Here is a 19,829-nt window from a genome sequence, read left to right as displayed (position 1 = left end):
AAATGAAAGGGTTACACTTTACAATAAGGTTCAATTAGTTAATGCATTAGGTACAATACTATTTAAAAAAAAAGAGGGATATATATATATATATATATATATATATATATATATATATACACAATTATTATTATTATTTTTTTTTATAATGTGATAAGTGTTTATTAAAGACCAGATCAGTATATAAGAATGATTTCTGAAGGAGACTGGATAAATAGATTATGAAAATTCAGCTTTACATTCACAGGAATGAATTACAGTTTCAAATATATATATATAAAATACAGAATACTTATTATTTAAAATTTTATTTCACAATATCGTACTAACCTTTGAACAGAAGTGCATATTATATATATATATATATATATATATATATATATATATATATATAAATGTTGTGCTGTAATGTTTGTGACACCAAATGCATTAATAACAAATTGAACCTTATTATAAAGAGTTGCCATTAAATTATCAAATAAAATTCTATTTTATCACGTGGGGCTTGCTTGCAACTTCAGCAGAATTTTCCAGGTGCTGATAATTAAAAAAATAAGCATCAGTAGTAATAGTTTCTTTAGTAACAATTTCTTTCATTAATTGTTGGATACTGCAGTGACTGCATTAGTGCATATGTAAGATCCGTGATCTCTTGGCAACTAATTTTTTGTTCATTTCAACAAGCTGTTCGAACCATGAGACCGTGAGAAGAACAGCGCAAAGCATTAGTGACGGATGTGTTCCTGGATAGTTTAGCTGCAGGGGCTGTTGGAGATTACGCTACTGCTGCTTTGGACATAAGAGGGAGATCTTGTACTGAGGATGAAGGGACATACATCAGCTCCATAAGAGTGAGCCTGAGGTGTGTGTGTGTGTGTACTGCTTTGGTGATTTGCAGGTCAGTGTCAAACAGGTGGGAGGAAGAGAAGCCTTCGCCGTCTGCTGCTCTCAGACTGCTCACGGGCTCTGTTCTCATCTGCTGCGCTCTGCCTTCGGTGGCACTACACCCACGATGCACTTCTCCCAGTCTATAGCGCTAACAGGTGGAGGAGTGTGCGTGGGTGCATCAGGAAGCTAAGCGGGATGTATATGTACCTGAGGGGAAGCGTATAATGTCTCTAGCTGTTATCCCGGCGTGGGTTGAGGAGCAAGAAAATTTGTAGCTAGACATAATAAACATAAAATTACCCATAAACTCACACATGTAGCCAGTCAGTGGTGGATAATTCACAAAATCAGAAAAACACTCATTTGTCATTCCAAACCTGTATGACTTTCTTTTTTCTAGAACACAAAAGGATGGTGTGAACAATGAACATTGCTCTTTTCTAAGCAAAAGGGAGTAAGGGAAAAAAACACACTAAAACACTAGAATATTCCAGTTGGCTTGTGAGTTATTTATCCAAGTCTTCTGTAAGCACCCAATACATTTACGAGGAAAAGACTGTAATTTAAGTTGCTATTTAATTGAATTGAATCTGGCATGCTGTGAATCACTGATCAGCTGACATTAGAGGTTAATGGTTGATATTAGATTTGTAATTGTTCATGCTCATTCCCTTATTTTTTCATTTATATTTGCCATCATCTAACCTTCACTAAAAATTTTATTCTTAAATAAAAAAATAAAAAAATACTTATCATGATATCCAGGCATAATTTAGAAGTTCCAAAAAGCTCATAAAGGCGTCGTAAAACGAATAGATTAATATGGATTGCTTTATTCGTACTGGTTTGATTTTCAATCTTATAAGTTCTGGTTACATTTTAGTAGAGCGACAGAACCTCTCATCAAAAATATCTTAATTTGTGTTTTGAAGGTTAACCAAAGACTCATGGGTTTGAAATGACATGAAGGTGAGTAAATGATGAATTTTCATTTTTTTTGGGTGCACAATCTCTTTAATAAGACTGTTAAATGTAGTCTTTAGCAAATCTCAAAATGAATGTCTAAAAATGTCTTTTTTAATACTCTATGATATTGTGATGCCTAAATTCAATCATAACATTTTAAATAATTGTCTTTTATTCATTCTAATTCACTTATTTGATTAGAAAAAAACGTATAGGGTTTTAATATCAAACATTTATTAATATTGAAAAATATATCAGCCAGATATCAATATTGGTGCATCTCTAGTTTGTTCCTCACCTAAAGCCTTCATAGGGCTTGGAATATAGTGCAGTTATATGGACTACTTTTATGGTGGTGTTTTTTTTGTGTTCCTCATCGTCATGACAAGATGAAAGAATTGTCATTTTTGGGTGAACTATCCCGTTAAGAAAATATTTTGGAGAATCTTGGTAACCAGTGTTGGGTCCCATCGACTTCCATAGTGTGTCAATGGGACACTCAACTGTTTAGGTACCAACATTCTTCAAAATATCTTCTATTGTGTTCCATAGAAAAATGAAACTCGGATACAGATTTGGAATGATATTGGGGGAGTTAGATATTGGGTGAGCTATCTCTTTAACTTACTCTTTGAGGAATCCCAGATGTAGTTGTTCAGGATTTCTCCCAAGATGTAGTAGACACTGATCAGAGCCGTGAGGCAGATGAAGAAGAGAATTCTGGCCATGGGCCCAATGTGATCCAGCAACGGATAAACCCACACCCCTGTCATGCAGTGCACCCAGCACATCCTATGAGAGCGAGAAAGAGAAAATCTGTTACCTTTGCACCCATGATCTGTCCTTGTGTCTGCTAAATCCAGCATTTGAAAGGCTGCAGAAGCAGTCACCGCACTGTAAATTTGTCTACCATTCATGTCTGTGAATGCTAGACACTGCTCTTTTTGTTACGTTTATTTTTGCTGGAGCAATTTTAATGCAGTCGCATGGTTATAATCTACGGTCTGACAGTACGTTTATGTAATGGATTGTGCCTGTTTAATCTACTCCTGCACTCATAACCTTAGCTTTAATATTTGATGAATATTCAAGAAGGCCCATCTACCTACTTTTCAAATGGCTTGTTTTCTCAGCCTCGTGAGTGTCCTGTGAAATAGTGTGTATATAAAAGCTGTCACTGGAAGGTAATCCTCATGTAAAGCTGCCTATGGATTTAACAACTGCGGGCAAGTCTTATTCCCTGACTAAATAATATGCAGTGCCTAATCAGCTTAATTTAGGAAAGGGAAATAAGAAATAAGAGAGGTGTGTGCTGATAATCTTGTACTTAAGGTGATTTTGACAGAGGCCTCCTTCATGCTGTCAGGCCAGTTTAGGTTGGCTCCAAGGACTTTCTTCATGTTGCCAAGTAATCTGTTATATGCAAGACTAAATAAATCCTTGGCTGATTATTTTCCAATGGTTTCTGGGCCACTGAAACCGGGGTTGTATCTACAAAGGGCACTTGAATTTGGTACAAAACAGGGCTTGAAACTCTTAAAATACTTTTTTTTTCCTCCAACAAATGCTGCTTGTCAACCTCAGGAGGTCAAACTAAATGTTATACGAGCTGTTTTATTTTCTATTTATTTTATATGAGGTTTGCAGTTTTCCGATGTTGTTGCCAATTTGAGACTAATTGGATCTAAATAAATAGTTTAAAACTCCTTATTTGTGTAAATATGTTGTTTTCTAAAAAGTTCTTAATAATTATTTTATAAATATAAATTATATTTATTATTATTATTGTTGTTGTTGTTTTTAAACTACACCAGGATGTGTAACAGAAGTAAAAAAAAAATATTAAAATGTTTTCCCTAGACATGATGATGATTTTTTTATATTATTATAATTATGAGTATTCATATTATTATTCATTTATTCTTAATTATTTATTAATTAATCTATTTATTATTGTATCACCATAATTACAATTATTATTACATTAACTTAATGAAATAAATAAATGAGTTGTTGTTTTTAAAGTACACCAGAATGTGGTTTGTGATTTATTTATTTTTTGTAAGCAAAAATGTATATTATTATTTATCAATTATTATAACACCATATACTGTATTTAATGATAATTAATATAATAATACTAATAGTCATTATTGTTCTTGTTGCTGCTGTTATTTTTAAACTGCACCAGAATATCTAACTGATATCTAACATTTAGCCTAAAGCTTTGTAGTTATTAATACACTTATATTCAAAGTCTCTGTTTTAAACGGTGATTCAGTCATTTTTTATGTTTAAAACTAGGTTCATTTCATGTTAGGTGATCGTTTACACAGGATTTGTGCCTCTAATGTTTTTACAATGTAATGGGAGACCAAAGTTTACCCTGTTCGTGCAGGAAAGTGCCAGAATTCAAGCAAATTAATTACGGTTTAGAAAGACATAAGGGAACGATTCGGAGGTCAGGAAGTTCAGGTGGCCAGATGGAATCTTTCCTTTTGACTGACACTGTGCTAGAACAATGCAAAGCCAGTTTCCCCTGATCCTCATCATACCGATGACTGTGATGAAAAGAGACATTTACCATACAACATATCCCAAGGCAAACATGCAGACCGCGAAGAGTCCACAGGTCCTGCTGGGATATCGATGGTATGTTGTTCTCATCTCAATTATGATGAAAGGAAGAACTGTTGTGTGCTGAAAAGGACAGAAATAGATCATGGTTAGCTTTACGAATGACTTTAAAGCTTAAAAAGATTGACGCAGTGTCTGCAAATTTCAATTTGCGAAACTGAATTTTCCAGGAAGTGTTCCGTTTACTTTCTCAGTGTGGTTTCCCTGTGGACTGATGGGTCATACATCTGATACATTCAATATCTGACTTACCTTATCATATGGTTACTCTGATAATCTATTGACAGATTATAAATATGACACTTTTAAAGTTTTACCACCTGCATCCAAAATGCAGCTCTATACAGAAAATTAAAGGGTATTTCAAAGATACTCCGTTAAGTATTTATTTTAATAACTCTTATAGATTATAAAATGGGTATTGTAAATGGGCTAAGAATAATTATTACAAACCTGATTGAAACATTAATAAAATTTAATTTCCAAACAGAGTGGGATCAGATTTACATCCAAATGCTAATTAATCGGCACAAAACGGAACCCAAACCACAAAGTGTAGCTATAATCTGCTTAAATTATCCGGTTTTATTCAAAATGACTGAATCAAAAAAGATGTTTGTGTCTGCGTCTCTAGCTTGGATCAAAGCCAAAAGACGCGTTTTTCTAAACAATGGGTAAATAGTTGTGTCTGTTTTTATTTTATGTTGCTTCACATCCTAGATCATAAACGTTTGTTGCTTCAAGAGCCTAGATCATAAACGCTTGTTGATACACACTTTTATCTGTATTTGTTGCAGAATTAAGCAAGTGATGTGTGGCAAAAATACGCCATGAATTGTGTAATATATGCAAAACAGATGTCAAACAGCTATTTTTCAGCCATCTTGATTAACTCATCGTTACACTCTTCTGCATTAGGACTGTGAATAGAACGGTTACATAACTTCAAGCTAATTACTCAAACAAGAAATGCCAAGGAAGCTGGGTGTGAATTGAAGCCGAGTGTTTGACAAACAAGCCGACATGGTTTCATGCGCCTGAAAAGATGAAGGCATGCTAGACGAGCCGAGCCTGGGCGGGGGATTCTTCTCCCATGTGAGTGACGAGAATTGGTCAACTGTCATTTTTATAACCATTACTACCATTATTAAAGCCAATACAAACACATCAGGTCATGGATTTTAACATAAAGTTAGCTTATTGTTTTTTTTTTAATGTAGAGCTGAACATCTGTTTCATTTTCATGAGAGTGCTACCATGTGCATTGTGCATGAGAAAATATTTAGGCTGATGGTTTGTTAAAAGTTGCAATGGACAATGACATAATGTACATTAGGTCAGTATTAAAGGCTCACCTACTCACCTTCATGTTGTTTCAAACCTGTATGACTGTCTACTTCTGTAGAGCTGGAAAGAAGATATTTTGAAGAATGTTGCTTCACATGGACTTCCATTCTTGACCACATAATGTGGAAGCCTGTTTTCGCTTTGGAATAAAATAATAATAATAATAAAAAAAGGGTATTTGCAACTTTAATCTCACATTTTTTCTTGGAATTCTGTGTTTATGTCTCATAATTCTGGAACAAAGTCTCACTTTTTTTCCTATTGAAAAATTCAAAATTGTGATATATATATATATATTTTTTTTTTTTATACTGTAGTGGTTTCATATTCATGGACCATAAAATGAAAGTCAACGGGAACCAAAATTGTTTGGTTACCGTCATTCTTCAAAATAGCTTCTTTTGTGTCCCACAGAAGAAACAAAGTCATGCAGGTTTAGAATGACATTAGGGTGAGTAATTTTTTAAAAGAAATTATATTTTGGGTGGACAATCCCATGGGTCTCCTTTCATTGCATGTGCACTTCTTCTGTTAGTCACCAGATGGCCCCCTTCTTACATAGAGACAGTCAAAACTCTCATCCCCTGAAGACCTTGCCTCATTTGACCCCACGTCTGTGGCGAAAGCAGCATTCAAAGGAAGACTTACAAGCCTTACTGAAATTACATGACATGTTGATATTCTGATATGCTTTTAACATGCCACCACAGCTCTTACAGAACCCCCTTTTGCAACACATAATCATATTTCCACACTAAATAAAAAACAGACCACATTTACTGGGCTTTCCCTAGATATGAGCGTGCCAGCCTGCTTAAAGCTCAGATGCTGGGTGTTTAAGTCCGTCTCATCAGATCGACAGGTCTGGACTTGTCTTTGACAAGTGTGAGGAGTGAGATGTACAGTCAGTGAGAAAGCAGCTATTTGTGTATGTGTGTCATTCCGTGTCTGAACCCATGATGTGCTAGTTAATCACGTTACTGCTAACCAAACAGATACTGTAATGTTCCAGAAAAGCGGCCAATGTCAGTCAAAAGTCATATAGTAAGGTTCAAGTTTTGAGCATATACAGGAGTTGTCATTTTCACCATTGTTGTTAAGGTACAGAGTGTCATAAGCACCTCGCTGTAAAAATTAAGGCGGTGTAATGCATTGAGATGTCTTAGTCTTAATAATTGTTCTCAGTAACACTACTTAGATTGTCCAAGTCAGATTTGCTTGTTTACTAAATGGAAAATTGTATTCTTCTATCACTTCCTCCTTGTTAAGCTAAGAACGGTTTGATGCCTGTCACCACCTTTGAGGTTTGTGTGTAAAGCATTGCGTGCTATGTGCATTCAACTGAAACTTTTGCACCTCATGCCTGTGCTTTGCAATGTGACTGCAGAGCTGAAGTAATTTGTAATTTGTGTCATATGAAGTCATTTGTGAGATTAAAATGGAATCAAGTTTTACATACTGATAATTTGTGTATATATAACACACACACACACAAATATATATATATATATATATAATAAATACTTTATTTAATACAGCAAGGTTTTATTACATTAATAAATTTACCCATACATTTTGTTAAATTTTGGTAATCATCAAAGGATCCTAAAGAAAATGTATAATGGTTTCTTCTAAATAAATAAAAAGCTTATTTATTTAATAAAATCATTAAGCAACTCTTTCCAACATTTATAATAATAACAAGAAATGTTATTGAGCAGCAAATCAGCATATTATATTATCAGCATATGATTTCTGAAAGATCGTGAAGATTGTACTAATGGCTGCTGAAAATACAGCTTTGCCATCACAGAAGTAAAATATATATCAGTTCTGAATAATTGGAGCTCTGGCTTTTTTACACACACAGAGATATATATTTGTGTGTGTATGCAAAGATGCATATGCACATTTCTATGCTAGATGGATTTCTAGTTTATATTTCTATATGGATTTCTATGTCTCTATAAATTTATCTATGCATGTGTGGGTGTGTGTGTGTGTGTGTGCGCGCGTTGCACACACACACACACACACACACACACACACACACACACACATAAATACAATCATACATACATATATAGAGACAGAGAAATCCATCTAGCAGAAATGTGCATATGTACACATCCATCTCTAACTTTTTTCTTAGCACCACGAGTTAAGGGCTTTTTAAAGACATGTTAAAAATATCAAGATAAAAATGGTTTTAAAAAATGTGTTGTGAGCACCCTGCATTCTGTTCCCCATCTAGCTATTTCTGATCACCAGAACACGTCCTGTGTGAATGAGTCCATGCTCCTGACTCATTCTGTGCTGTCTGCTCTCAGTAAGTGTGGTTTGGCACACTGCATTTAGAGCTGCTAGTCTATGCTGACTGCAGGCTGCAAAACACTAGGGCGTTAATTGTACTTTCTAATTTGTGTTTTTGTTTCTTATTAATATGGATTTATTTTTAAGATTACTTCATGAGGATTAATCACCTAAATTAATTTAAATTTAGTGTAACATTCAAAGTCAAATGATGCAGTATAAAATGCAATGATATATACATTGACAGTGATGTTGGATACTCCCTCTAATTCTTTGTGGGTTCTCTGTTCTTCTTGTGTGTCTGTATGAACGTCTTTCATCACCATAATGATTTTTCCTAATCATTCAAGGCCCTCAAATATTTACAAAACATGTTTGCGACAAGTTTGAGAGATTCAGAAACCTTTTCATCTCTTCCCAGAAGCAAGTCAGGGAGTCGAAGTTGGCACTTGGATAATAGACGGTTATTCTGTTCATTACGGTGATTACTGTCTAATTGCTATAATGCCAAACCTCTGCAGAACAAAACTAAGAACGTATGCTTCTAGAGGTGTGGAGATGTGTCTCAGCATGCATGTAACACTGAAGTATTCTCGAAGGAGCTCGCTCACCCACACACATTCCATCTATTAAATCACAGTGAGGGGTAATCTTTAATGCCCCACCATCGAAACCCCTCATGATCTGCTGAAACGACTCTCAACCTCTCCAGACTGCTCCTGAGAGACTTGTGGCTGTACTTGAGCACTTATGCAGGGACCGGCGTGGGTTTTAAAGCTACATACCAATAAGAGAATTGTAAAAAACATTTACATTAGCAAAGAAGGCCAAAAGTATGAAATGGGACACAATTTGAGGCCTAATTACAATATAAACTAACTGTTTATATAGATGTTATATATAAACTTTCAGCAGTCATTCCTCCAGTCTTTCAGAAATCATTTGAATATGCTGATTTGGTGAAACATTTATTATTATTATCAGGGTTGAAAACAGTTGTGCTGCATAATATTTTTGTGGAAACAGTGACACATATTTTTTTCCTTTGAGGAACAGAAAGCTTAGAAGAACAGCATTTATTTGAAATAAAAATTCTTGCTGATTAAAGTTATGAATGTAAAAAAAAAAAAAAAATTATGTTTTGCCACTTGAAATAGTCAAAGGACAGTTTTTTTAAGTACATCATTTTTTTTTTTAAATATTACAAATCTATTTTTACTAATTAAAATGATTTGTATAGGTATTAGTTATTTAACTTTTAACTTTTTTTAATATCTGTGGTTAAAAACATCTAAATAATATTGTAAAAGAACCATTTGGTACTTCTGTTATTGATTAGTGGTCATTTTGAAAGCTTCACCGTACTCACAAAAATATTCTATAAATACTTTCACATTAAAAAAAATTATTAAAATGTGTAAAATGCATATTAAAATGTAAATGTCATTGACATGACCTCTGACACAAACCACACAACTATTGCTACACTTTATTAGTTTCTTTCTGTTTGACTGTCTCCATCCTAAATTCTCTCTCACACTCTCCTTCACAGACCGAACACAGGCTTGCATTTGGGAAAAGTGTTGGGTTTGACCCCAGGACCGTCTCTTCACATACATAGTGTCTGTTTCAGTGGTGATGATAATAATCATAACCTCACACACAATTATGAGTTGTGGTTATTGATGCACAACTGCCAGATCTCAGAAGAGAGCGAATTTGAGAAAAGCGAGACTAAGAGAAATTGTATCCGTGGAACAGCCCTTTGCCTGGTGATCACACTTAATCAGTTATGATCAGTGAGGAGCTATGCTTTAATGCTCACTGACACAAATAGTTATTTCCTGATATGGAGAGCTCTAGAGGAACAGGCACATTGGCAGAACCTTTGCCCAAACCTTCCAGCTCCTGGAGTCTGTTAAGCAGCAGTGTTTCTTGTTTTTGTCTTCTGACAGTGGTGAGACAGCGTATGTAAAGATTTCACAGCTGCGTCCCGGTTTGGATTCAACCCAAACCTCTGTGGTCAAAGTGTCAAGGCTTCAGCTACTGCCACATTAGTGTTTGGCTGCAGTCTGTCACTCTATACTTGAACCAAGGACATAGGACATATATTTTATGTATATATAAATGCACATAATACAGTGTATATTTTGAAAATATTTACATTTATATATTTATATTCATATAATGTATTTAATATATAAACATAATATATTTTTCTTAAATATATAAATGCATATGTTTGCATTTATAAAGGCCTATACATAATAAATATACACAGTACACATAATTATATTATGTAAACAACAACTTTTATTTTGGATGCGATTAATTTCAATTAATCGTTGCCTAGCAGCATTAAAAATATTGTTATATATGATTAATTATTATCATGAAAATATTATTGTATATTATTAACAATTAAAATATTGTTATTCTATAATGTGACAATTTTCGGTTGTTTTCTATTTAATTATATTTTAAAATGTAATCTATGGATTACAATCTAGCAATCGATACTCAAGTCTTCGGTGTCACCTGATTCTTCAGAAATCAACATTTTTATATTCTGATTTGGTGCTTAAGAAACGTTTCTAAGAGTGCTACAGTGGTCATTGCAGTGGTCAATGCTGACAAAGCATAGAGAATATAAAAATATATGCCACAACAAAAAGGCCAACAGTGCTCTTCTTGGAAATCGATAGAGGTTATTTATCTGTGCAAAGAGAGCAGAGTTGTTCTTTTCGAAAACGCAAGACAACTATGATTAATGGGATGTCATATAAATACACCTACTACAGTTTGTTTGGTCCTGTGGATAGAGTTACTTGTGACGGATGAGCCAGTTGGTTAAAGGGCCATGATTCGGTTTGCACTGCCATCTTATCACAGTCCAGCTTGCCCCAACCTGTCAAAGTGGCAGAACCCTGTGGAATCCAAACGGGAGATATGTGTGCTAACCATGCAGCTGGCTGCCTGATAGAAGGCTCACAGAGGGTATAGGGTGACGGAGAGAGTGCTCCCAAGGACGGGTGTTGGGTTTCCCTGCGTATAGCCTCCCGGGCTGGTTGTGGCATACTCCCCACGGCTCTCAGTCGACTGGGGCTTACATGACCTCTTAGCCCTTTTCCCCTTGGCAGCCGTGAATCCCCACTAAATATCACCTTGTGCTGCACCGCAAACAGCCGCCACCACATGGAGAGCCTGTTTAGGTCCCCGCTCAGCTGAATGGGTATCAGTAGATTTGGCCTGACAGTGCATTTTTCGCCACTGAGGCGAGCTTGAATGTGACCCAGACTTGTTTTATTTTAGCCTGTGTTTGTAGGCCCCTGTCTTAATTTAACATGGCAGCTCTCTTTCTCTGACCACCATGCTGAGACGCTCTTGGAGTCTTGTGGTTTTGGCCAGCATGCCTGGGCTGTATGCAGAAAACCCCCTCCAACAAAACAGCACAACTCACTCCGAGCACCCTGAACTATTAACAGCTCAGACCTTGTCAAACACTGACTCCGTATCCTCCTGTTTCAGTAAAAGTATCGCATGCACTTCAGATTGATGTCAAACACTCACTCTGTGTGAACAGAATGAATGGTGAGATAGAGTTACTCAAGTACAGAGCGACAGATGTAGCATTTTCTGACCGATACACAGAAACTATTTGTAAATATCAGTATTATGAATGTATTAAAAGAAATCATCTTAGTGTTGTCATTTATTCAGTGTCTTAATAAAATGAACGATAATCATGAATATGCAGAAACCATTTCTAAATGTTATTTTAAAGAATTAGAGTGCAAAAATTGTGAGTTTATTATTATCTGAAATTATCAACATAATCTGAGTGTTACTGTTATTTATTAAGTCTCTTGTGTTTTTATTGATTTATTCAGTGTCTTAAAATTATTATTAATGATAATGAAAATATTATGATTATTATTATTATTAATAATAATAATAAAGGTTATTTATTCATAATTATGTAACTAATCATTTAATTACAACTGTATTTTTTTTTTTTTTCAAATTAATAGGCAATGGTGGTTTTCAATTATGTTTTTAATTCTAGGCTACATTTCTCACTTAAAAATGAAGGCCTTATTTTTTTTTTTCTTTAGTATTTATCCGAAAATATGCGTTAAGTTACATTATCAGCAAACACTGTTGACACTTGCTCTGTGATAACAGATAGAATATTGAAATAGAATTACTGGCCAGAAACCTGTGAGCCCTAAAGTTGTGTGCAAGACCAAGTACAAAAGACTCCAGTGTAATGCGTGAGACCTTCTATGTGAAGCACATGACGAGATTTCACAAGCTCATTATGCACCGCTGATCGCACTTCACTGGCAGCCTGAGATAGCAAAACTGGTGTGAACACAGATGTTTCTATGTGCAAATTAAAAGCAGGGCTTACTGCTCGCTCTACTGTCAAATACACTCCAAGAATCCTGAGCAAGAGTGGTTTCTAGACTCTCCGATGTGAAAACTTCTTGGCCAACCTTGTCAACAATGGTCAAGAATGCAAACTACAAAACGGACATCTTTCACTGGGTTGAGATGGGTAAATATTTTCCCAGTTGTTAAGGATGAGCTAGCCAGCCAGCTATGCACTTATTTTAATGATGGGATGGATAGAGGAACTTTACCTAGTACCTTTTCCAGGCTCAGCATGGCAACTCAATCATGAGCGCGAGTGTGACATTGTACACCGCTGTACCGTGAAATATTACCGTCTAGAAAAATGGACCTGCAATTATTGATCTTTATAAAGCAATCCCCCAGCACTTAAGAAAACCAAAGGAAATAGCAGAACAGAAAGCACTTCAAAAGATCATTTCCCCATAGAGAATCAATATCATTGAACATATCGTTTTTTGTCTCTCTGCACCAGTTGTTTTAAGATTTTGGGTTTGTTCTGTGAAAAACCAATCTGTCCCTTGATCTTTGCAGAATAGCACATCTGTTTCCTTCGCTCCGTGCAGAAAAAGTTTAGACCACGTAGAGTCACACAAACTGTCAGCTGAAACCTCCCGGTTCACCCTGATGATACGCACATGCACTGCTGAATATTTGAAACAATTGAAACAGTTTTTACTCAGAAAGGTCAATGCGAGGCCTCCATTGCTGATTTTATAGAGACTTTCATCTGTAAGTGTAAGTGCATGATAATTTTAGTTTTATGCTTAAAACAAGGGAATCGCCCTCGCTAAAGTTAGCTCAGTTTCTGACAATCTCAAACTATCTTTTATTTATTTTTTGCTGTAAGATTTTTGATTCTCATTTAATGTTTGCTAGTGCTATTTAGTGTCATCATAAATGTATTTATTTATTTATTTAGTGCCGCAATGCAACAAAAGATTACATTCAGAAAATAATATTGTTAATTATTATGTATCATTATCAATAATAATTATTTTACATTTTTATGTTATTTTATATTATTATAATTTATTATATTTGCAAGGCTTGGCACATTGTTGGATATTCATCTGACTATTTTCCTCTGATTATTGTTTTCTCCTAACAAAGGTGGCTTTTTTGGCTTCTTGAGATTATGACCATTTGGCTTATTAATCAGGGTATTGCACATCCAGTGTTATTGAGATACTATTACAGTTTTTATTAACATTTTAAATTATATTTATATTTTCCATTTAAATGCAAATTTCAGTTAAAATTTTGGTCATTTTGTTTTGTTATATTTATTTATCTAATCTATATAATAATATCATTCTTGTGGTTTTAGTTGTAGCTATAATAACTATAATAACTATAATAACCTTATATATCCAGCTTTTTGTTTCCTTTTTAAAAATATGCAGTAGCATAAAAAATGTAAATCAATCTGTTATGATTCATTCAAAATCTTCAGATATATGGCAGGTAGAAAAATTTGTAAAAATAATATTAATACGTTGTCCCCCTGCCTGCTTGATAAGAGGCAGTTGTTTTCGCGCTTGAACACAAAAGCTGAATTCTGCTGGAAGTCTCTAGGGGAGATGATCTCTTGTTATGACAGGCTATTTTGGCTCAGAACGGCTGGCACAATAGCAGGGATGCTCTCTGGCAAGTGTGGATACAGTGCTGGCATGATGAGGCTTTTTAGTTCCCTGTGCCAAGAAGTGTGTTGGTTTGGTAGCTGCTCTTTGTCCCATCACATGATAGGATAATGATATAGGCTTAATTTGTCCCTCAACACACTAATGCAGAGTACTGATCCCGGTTTAATTTGCTCTCCGTCATGGCTCACCTTAATTTAATCCGTACTGCATTAGAACCTGACCATTGTAATCCGATAAAATCAAAGGGCATTTGTGAAAATCCAGCTAAAGATGTCAAAGCCTTTAGATGTGGTGTGTCTTTTCGGTTTTCAAACAAAACAGAACAGGTCTTTGATCAAACATCAGGATATTATAGTTTGTTTGACTTCACTATGCGGGGTTATTTGCAACGAACCCTGATTGCATAAGACCGTAGCACATTATGTCCTCTGTAAGTGGCTGGAGGCTTGCCAGAAAAAACAAGCAGATCCCTCCTGTCAATCTGGAGCTTTAGAAAGTGAAGTGGTTGCCAAGCAAAAAGATAATGCTAACACCACAGAACAACGACAGAGAAAACAAGAGCAGCCGCTCCGTAATCCAGCATGGCACATGGTCAAATCACAAACGAAGGGAATTTACAGAGAAGCCGTCATGATAATAGAATGCTTCTTTGTGTTCTAGCATGCACTCTTGAGTAATACGGCTTTTTGTATACACAGTCTATTAATATTGGTACAGTATCTTATGGAAGCTTGTTTTCGCCATGGAATCAAAATTTGCAGCCATAACAGCCATAAGTTCAGATATCTGATGAGGTGAATGTGTATTATGGCACATTTAATTTGTATTATAATGTATTATAAAAATGGGCTTCATAGAAAGTGATACCATTTTTGTTTTATTTATTTTTTGTTAATGTTAATAACAGCAACCTCTCCCTAATGTTCACCAGTGCAGCCGCTGATTGTTCTATGCTTTCTGCAACAATACTGAGCCGCTTTGTGTTTCTCAGCCAGGCTGATATATGATCAAAGCACACATCCTCCGGCGATGCATGAAAGAATCCATGAAGATGACAGTGGCACTCCACTGTGGAAAATACCACAAAAATGATGATTTATTTTGCTTCACTTTACTTCACTGTATACGGGGAATGGCAAGCCATGGGACAAAAGATTTAGCAGGGAAACCTCAATGGCCATAATGAAGAGGAGCCTTGTTTTAACATGTCATTAAAATGATTCTGCATTTAGCAGCAATCTGACGGAATAACAGTCTGAGCTTGTATGAGACCAGTTCCAGTAAGTTGGCAACAACCACCAGATGGCAATGTGTCAACAGCCTGATGTATTTTTGTACTCACGGAGACTAATACTAATATTGCAATAATACGCATATGAATCAGGGTCTGGGCACTGCGGGTGATTACTAGCCTGTGTAAATTGTAATTTCTAGTTGTCAGATAGACCTTTTGGTTTATATACTTGGGCAGTATAATAATTGATGGGTAGTTTGCATCCAGTTTATGGGTGCTGAGCCACAATTATTTTGAATTTATGTGTATTTTATCATCATTCACTCCACTATATTGGTTTGGACAAAAATGATCTAACAGTTTCCTGTTAAAATGCAAGTCATAGAGGTTTAGAATGACTGGAGGGTGAATAAATGATGACAGAAATGTTATTTTTGGGGAAACTTTCCCTTTAAGGTACCAATATGCATCATTTACATTTAGTGTGTGTGTGTGTGTGTGTGTGTGTGTGTGTGTGTGTGTGTGTGTGTGTGTGTGTGTGTGTGTATATATATATATATATATATATATATATATATATATATATGTTACTTATTTTACTATATATTTGTTCCTATCGAAGTAATGAAAATGCTTCTAGCTTTGTATTCAGTTGTTAATATACTTTTTAATAAACTTTTTTTAATATAAAATCTTAATATTTAAACATTATACTATTAACTTAGGAAGCCGGCTAGTGCGCTAACTTTGGCAGCCATAAAATAAAAATAAAATAATAATAATAATAATAATATCAGAATAAAACTAGATTTTAAAGAAATATGTTTTTAAAAAATTCTAAAAAATTAAATAATGACTTTTCCCCTGGGACAGTTTGTCAACCTTATCTAACTAAAAGATGCATGTATTGTATTGGTACAGTACATTGGTTAAAAAAAAGTACATTTTCTGCACTTTTTAAATGAAAGTGTAAAGTGTAGCAAAGTCTGATACACTCTGACATCTGGTGCTTATCCTCGCGGTATGCTGAAGGCGGTCTGGGTAACACCGTTGGTTAAGCAGAAACTAGTCTGTCTGAGGTTCCTCTGACTGTGGCGAACCAAACATGTTATTAGATGCAGAGAAAACACCAGTGGAGTGCATCAGGAGTCCGGATCAGTTTAGCACAGCCATGGATGGTGACATTGATCGATCTCAGTCTTCTGGATGTATTTCTCCTCTCGCTCAGAGGATGGATTCTTGTTACTGTAAATGGTGAAACACTTATCCCCACAGTCTGAACGTACTGGTAGTCGCAGCAGGAGCGTACAGTTAGAGACAATTCTGAGAGGAAGGCACTCTTTAAATTGGCCTGTGGGCACAGCTATTTTCTACTCCAAACAACATCCCACAAATCCAGCAGAAGGAATTGTAGAGAAATTCCACAGACAGGCTGAAAGATCATTTTAAAAAGCAAAGTCGGCTTCCTCTCAGTGTGAGTTTTTCTTTACAGGCCAAAAGAAGCTGGAATTGCAACAGGAATTCATTACTGAACTATAGTGTTAAATGGGATACTTGTGTAAAATTCATTCCATGTTGCAGCAACAGATGTTTTTGAAGGTTTTGAAACTGTAAGACTGTCATAAATATTGATCGTCTTTGAACTTATTGCATGGTTGTTTAGCCGAACCAAGGGCATTCAAGGTCATGCTTTGGAAAACGAATTGCCTTGTATCGAGTTTGTTTCTCCTGAACAATTAGCAGTGTGAACAAAGGAGTGACTGAGAACTTGAGATTGTTTACCACAGGTAATCAGTCATCATTTAAAAGCAACCATGAACCTACCTGCTGAATTATATATGAGGAAAGTAAGAACTCAGACTGGGCATTCTAGCAATATGTCGGCTACTCCAGAAAATACCTTTACATGGGAAGTCAGCCTCCCTGGGTCTTTTATACTTTTATTTTGAGATGTGGAGCAATGGCGTCTGGTGTCAGATGTTTATTTGTGGTATACGATTGGAATGAGGTGCTTTGAACATGGGGGGTTCTCAGCGGGAGGCCACTGGCATTAACATTAGAGCAGCGCAACGCTCTTCTGACAGGCTTCTCTCTGCAGTGGAGTAATTACAAAGCGGAGATGGGATTATTGTCACATATACTTTGACGCAGGTAAACCGCCTCCCGATGATGCCATGAAACATTAGTAGTGGCCTCTTTAAGTCCCACTGAAGTGGCTTTGATTGTTTCCGCCACATTATGAGTTCTGACAGGCTTGCCAAATATACAGCAACGGCGCTGACAGCTTCAAAACAGGGAAAATGTCCTTTCCCTTGTCACTTGGGGAATTTTTTTTGTGTCTTATTTTCTGTTTTTTTTCATGTCACTTCCTGTCTGTACTTAAAAAGACAAAGTTTTCAAATTTTAGTGATGTGATTATTATTTGCAAATATCTGCATGTGTCTACATATATCTAGAGAGTCCCTGAAAGTTCCAAAGGACTTTTGTAGCCATGAGCTGCACGCACCAGCAGAACTATAAATATGTCGAGCGTATTCAGAAAAAAAGACTTAAAAGGCGCAGTTGTCAAGTGCTGTTATATTTTGTTGTGGCCTAATTTCTAGGGAAGCTGTGAAAAGTCGCCTCTCTCTCTCTCTTTTTCGGTGAATCAAGGTGTAAAGGATTCATAAATGTCCTGCTGTGGGTGATACACTGACAGGAACATGGTATAAAATAGAGATTTGACACTAATAAGTAGAAATGATTTGTTTTATTTCTGTATTTTTATTTTTTTTGACAATAACTAAAAAATTTGACTACAGCAATAATAATAATAACTAGAAGGTACATTTCCTGAAGAAAATGTGAGTGGTGCTTGCAGTGGCAAAACTCGGCGCCCTGTTGCTAAGGTGTGGTTGCTAGGGTCCCTATGATGGTTGCTAGGGCCGTTGCTAGGGTACCCAGGGTGGTTGCTAGGGTAATCAGGGTGGTTGCTAGGGCGGTTGCTAGGGTCCCCATGATGGTTGCTAGGGCCGTTGCTAAGGTACCCAGGGTGGTTGCTAGGGTAATTGGGGCGGTTGCTAGGGTGTTGCTATGTGGTTGCTAGGGTACCCGGGGTGGTTGCTAGGGCGGTTGCTAGGGTCCCCATGATGGTTGCTAGGGCCGTTGCTAGGGTACCCAGGGTGGTTGCTAGGGTAATCGGGGCGGTTGCTAGGGTGTTGCTATGTGGTTGCTAGGGTACCCGGGGTGGTTGCTAGGGCGGTTGCTAGGGTCCACATGATGATTGCTAGGGCCGTTGCTAGGGTACCTAGGGTGGTTGCTAGGGTAATCGGGGCGGTTGCTAGGGTGTTGCTATGTGGTTGCTAGGGTACCCGGGGTGGTTGCTAGGGCGGTTGCTATGGTAGCCTGGGTGGTTGCTAGGCAGTTGCTACGGTACTTGGGGTGGTTGCTAAGGTGTTGCTAGGCGGTTGCTAGGGTGTTTTGGCTGGTTGCTAGGCAGTTGCTATGGTCTCCTGGGTGGTTGCTATGATGTTACTAGGTGGTTGGTAGTTGTCACAGATGGTCACTATGTAGTTATTATAGAGTTCTTAGCCCATTTGAGCTCTTAGCTAATCACTTTTAGCATGTAGCTAATCACTGCTAGCATGACTAGCATGTTGGAAGTCCAGTGTGCTAGCATGAGTCAAAAAATCCAACCGCCATGTCTGTACGATGTTCTGATGCAGAGATATAGGTCGTGCAAAACGGTTGCTAGGGTACTCCATTTGGTTGCTATGGAGTGGCTTGGCAGCTGCCAATGATGATACTCCAAAGGCTGCTCGTCAATATAAACCAACCCCCATGTCTCTAGGATGTTCTGATGTGGAGATATAGATCTTGAAAAACGGTTGCTAGGGTACTGTGTTTGGTTGCTAGGGAGTGGCCTGGCAACTGCCAATGATGATACTCCGAAGTCTGCTTGCTAGTATGAATGACATAAACCAACCCCCATGCCTTTATGATATTCAGATTTGAAGATATCTCTCTATGCTTTTGGTCGCTAGGGAGGTCCAAATGGTTGCTAGGGCGTGGCTATGAAGTGCTGAAGGTGATTCGTGATTGGCCATTTGCCGCCCCGAGTCAAACGAGCCCACCCTCATGTTTCTATGACACTTCTATCCAAAGTTATTCATTTTAACTTTTTCAATGGAAGTCTATGGAGCTTGTTGCTATGGTGCTCTATATGGTTGCTAGGGCGTGGCTTGATAGCTTCATAATGATCATGAGAGACTGATTGGTTGCCTGATTCAAATGAGCCCACCCCCTTGTCTCTATGACTATGTGATCCATAGTTATGTTAAATGCAAAATCCCTATGTAATTTCCCACAGTAGGAAAAACACATTGTTTCATGGGCGATCCCTC

At 36.7% G+C, this 19,829-nt stretch overlaps 1 pseudogene; it reads right to left on the bottom strand.

Annotated features, from left to right (window-relative positions):
• The window catches only part of LOC127938792 (androgen-induced gene 1 protein-like), a 36,669-nt pseudogene that overhangs the window by 1,388 nt on the left and 15,452 nt on the right, over positions 1–19,829 (bottom strand).

Source organism: Carassius gibelio, chromosome A20 (assembly GCF_023724105.1).
Source record: "Carassius gibelio isolate Cgi1373 ecotype wild population from Czech Republic chromosome A20, carGib1.2-hapl.c, whole genome shotgun sequence".
NCBI lineage: Eukaryota > Metazoa > Chordata > Actinopteri > Cypriniformes > Cyprinidae > Carassius > Carassius gibelio.
Note: the sequence above shows the minus strand (reverse complement) of the source record. Positions and strands in the feature narration are given on the sequence as shown.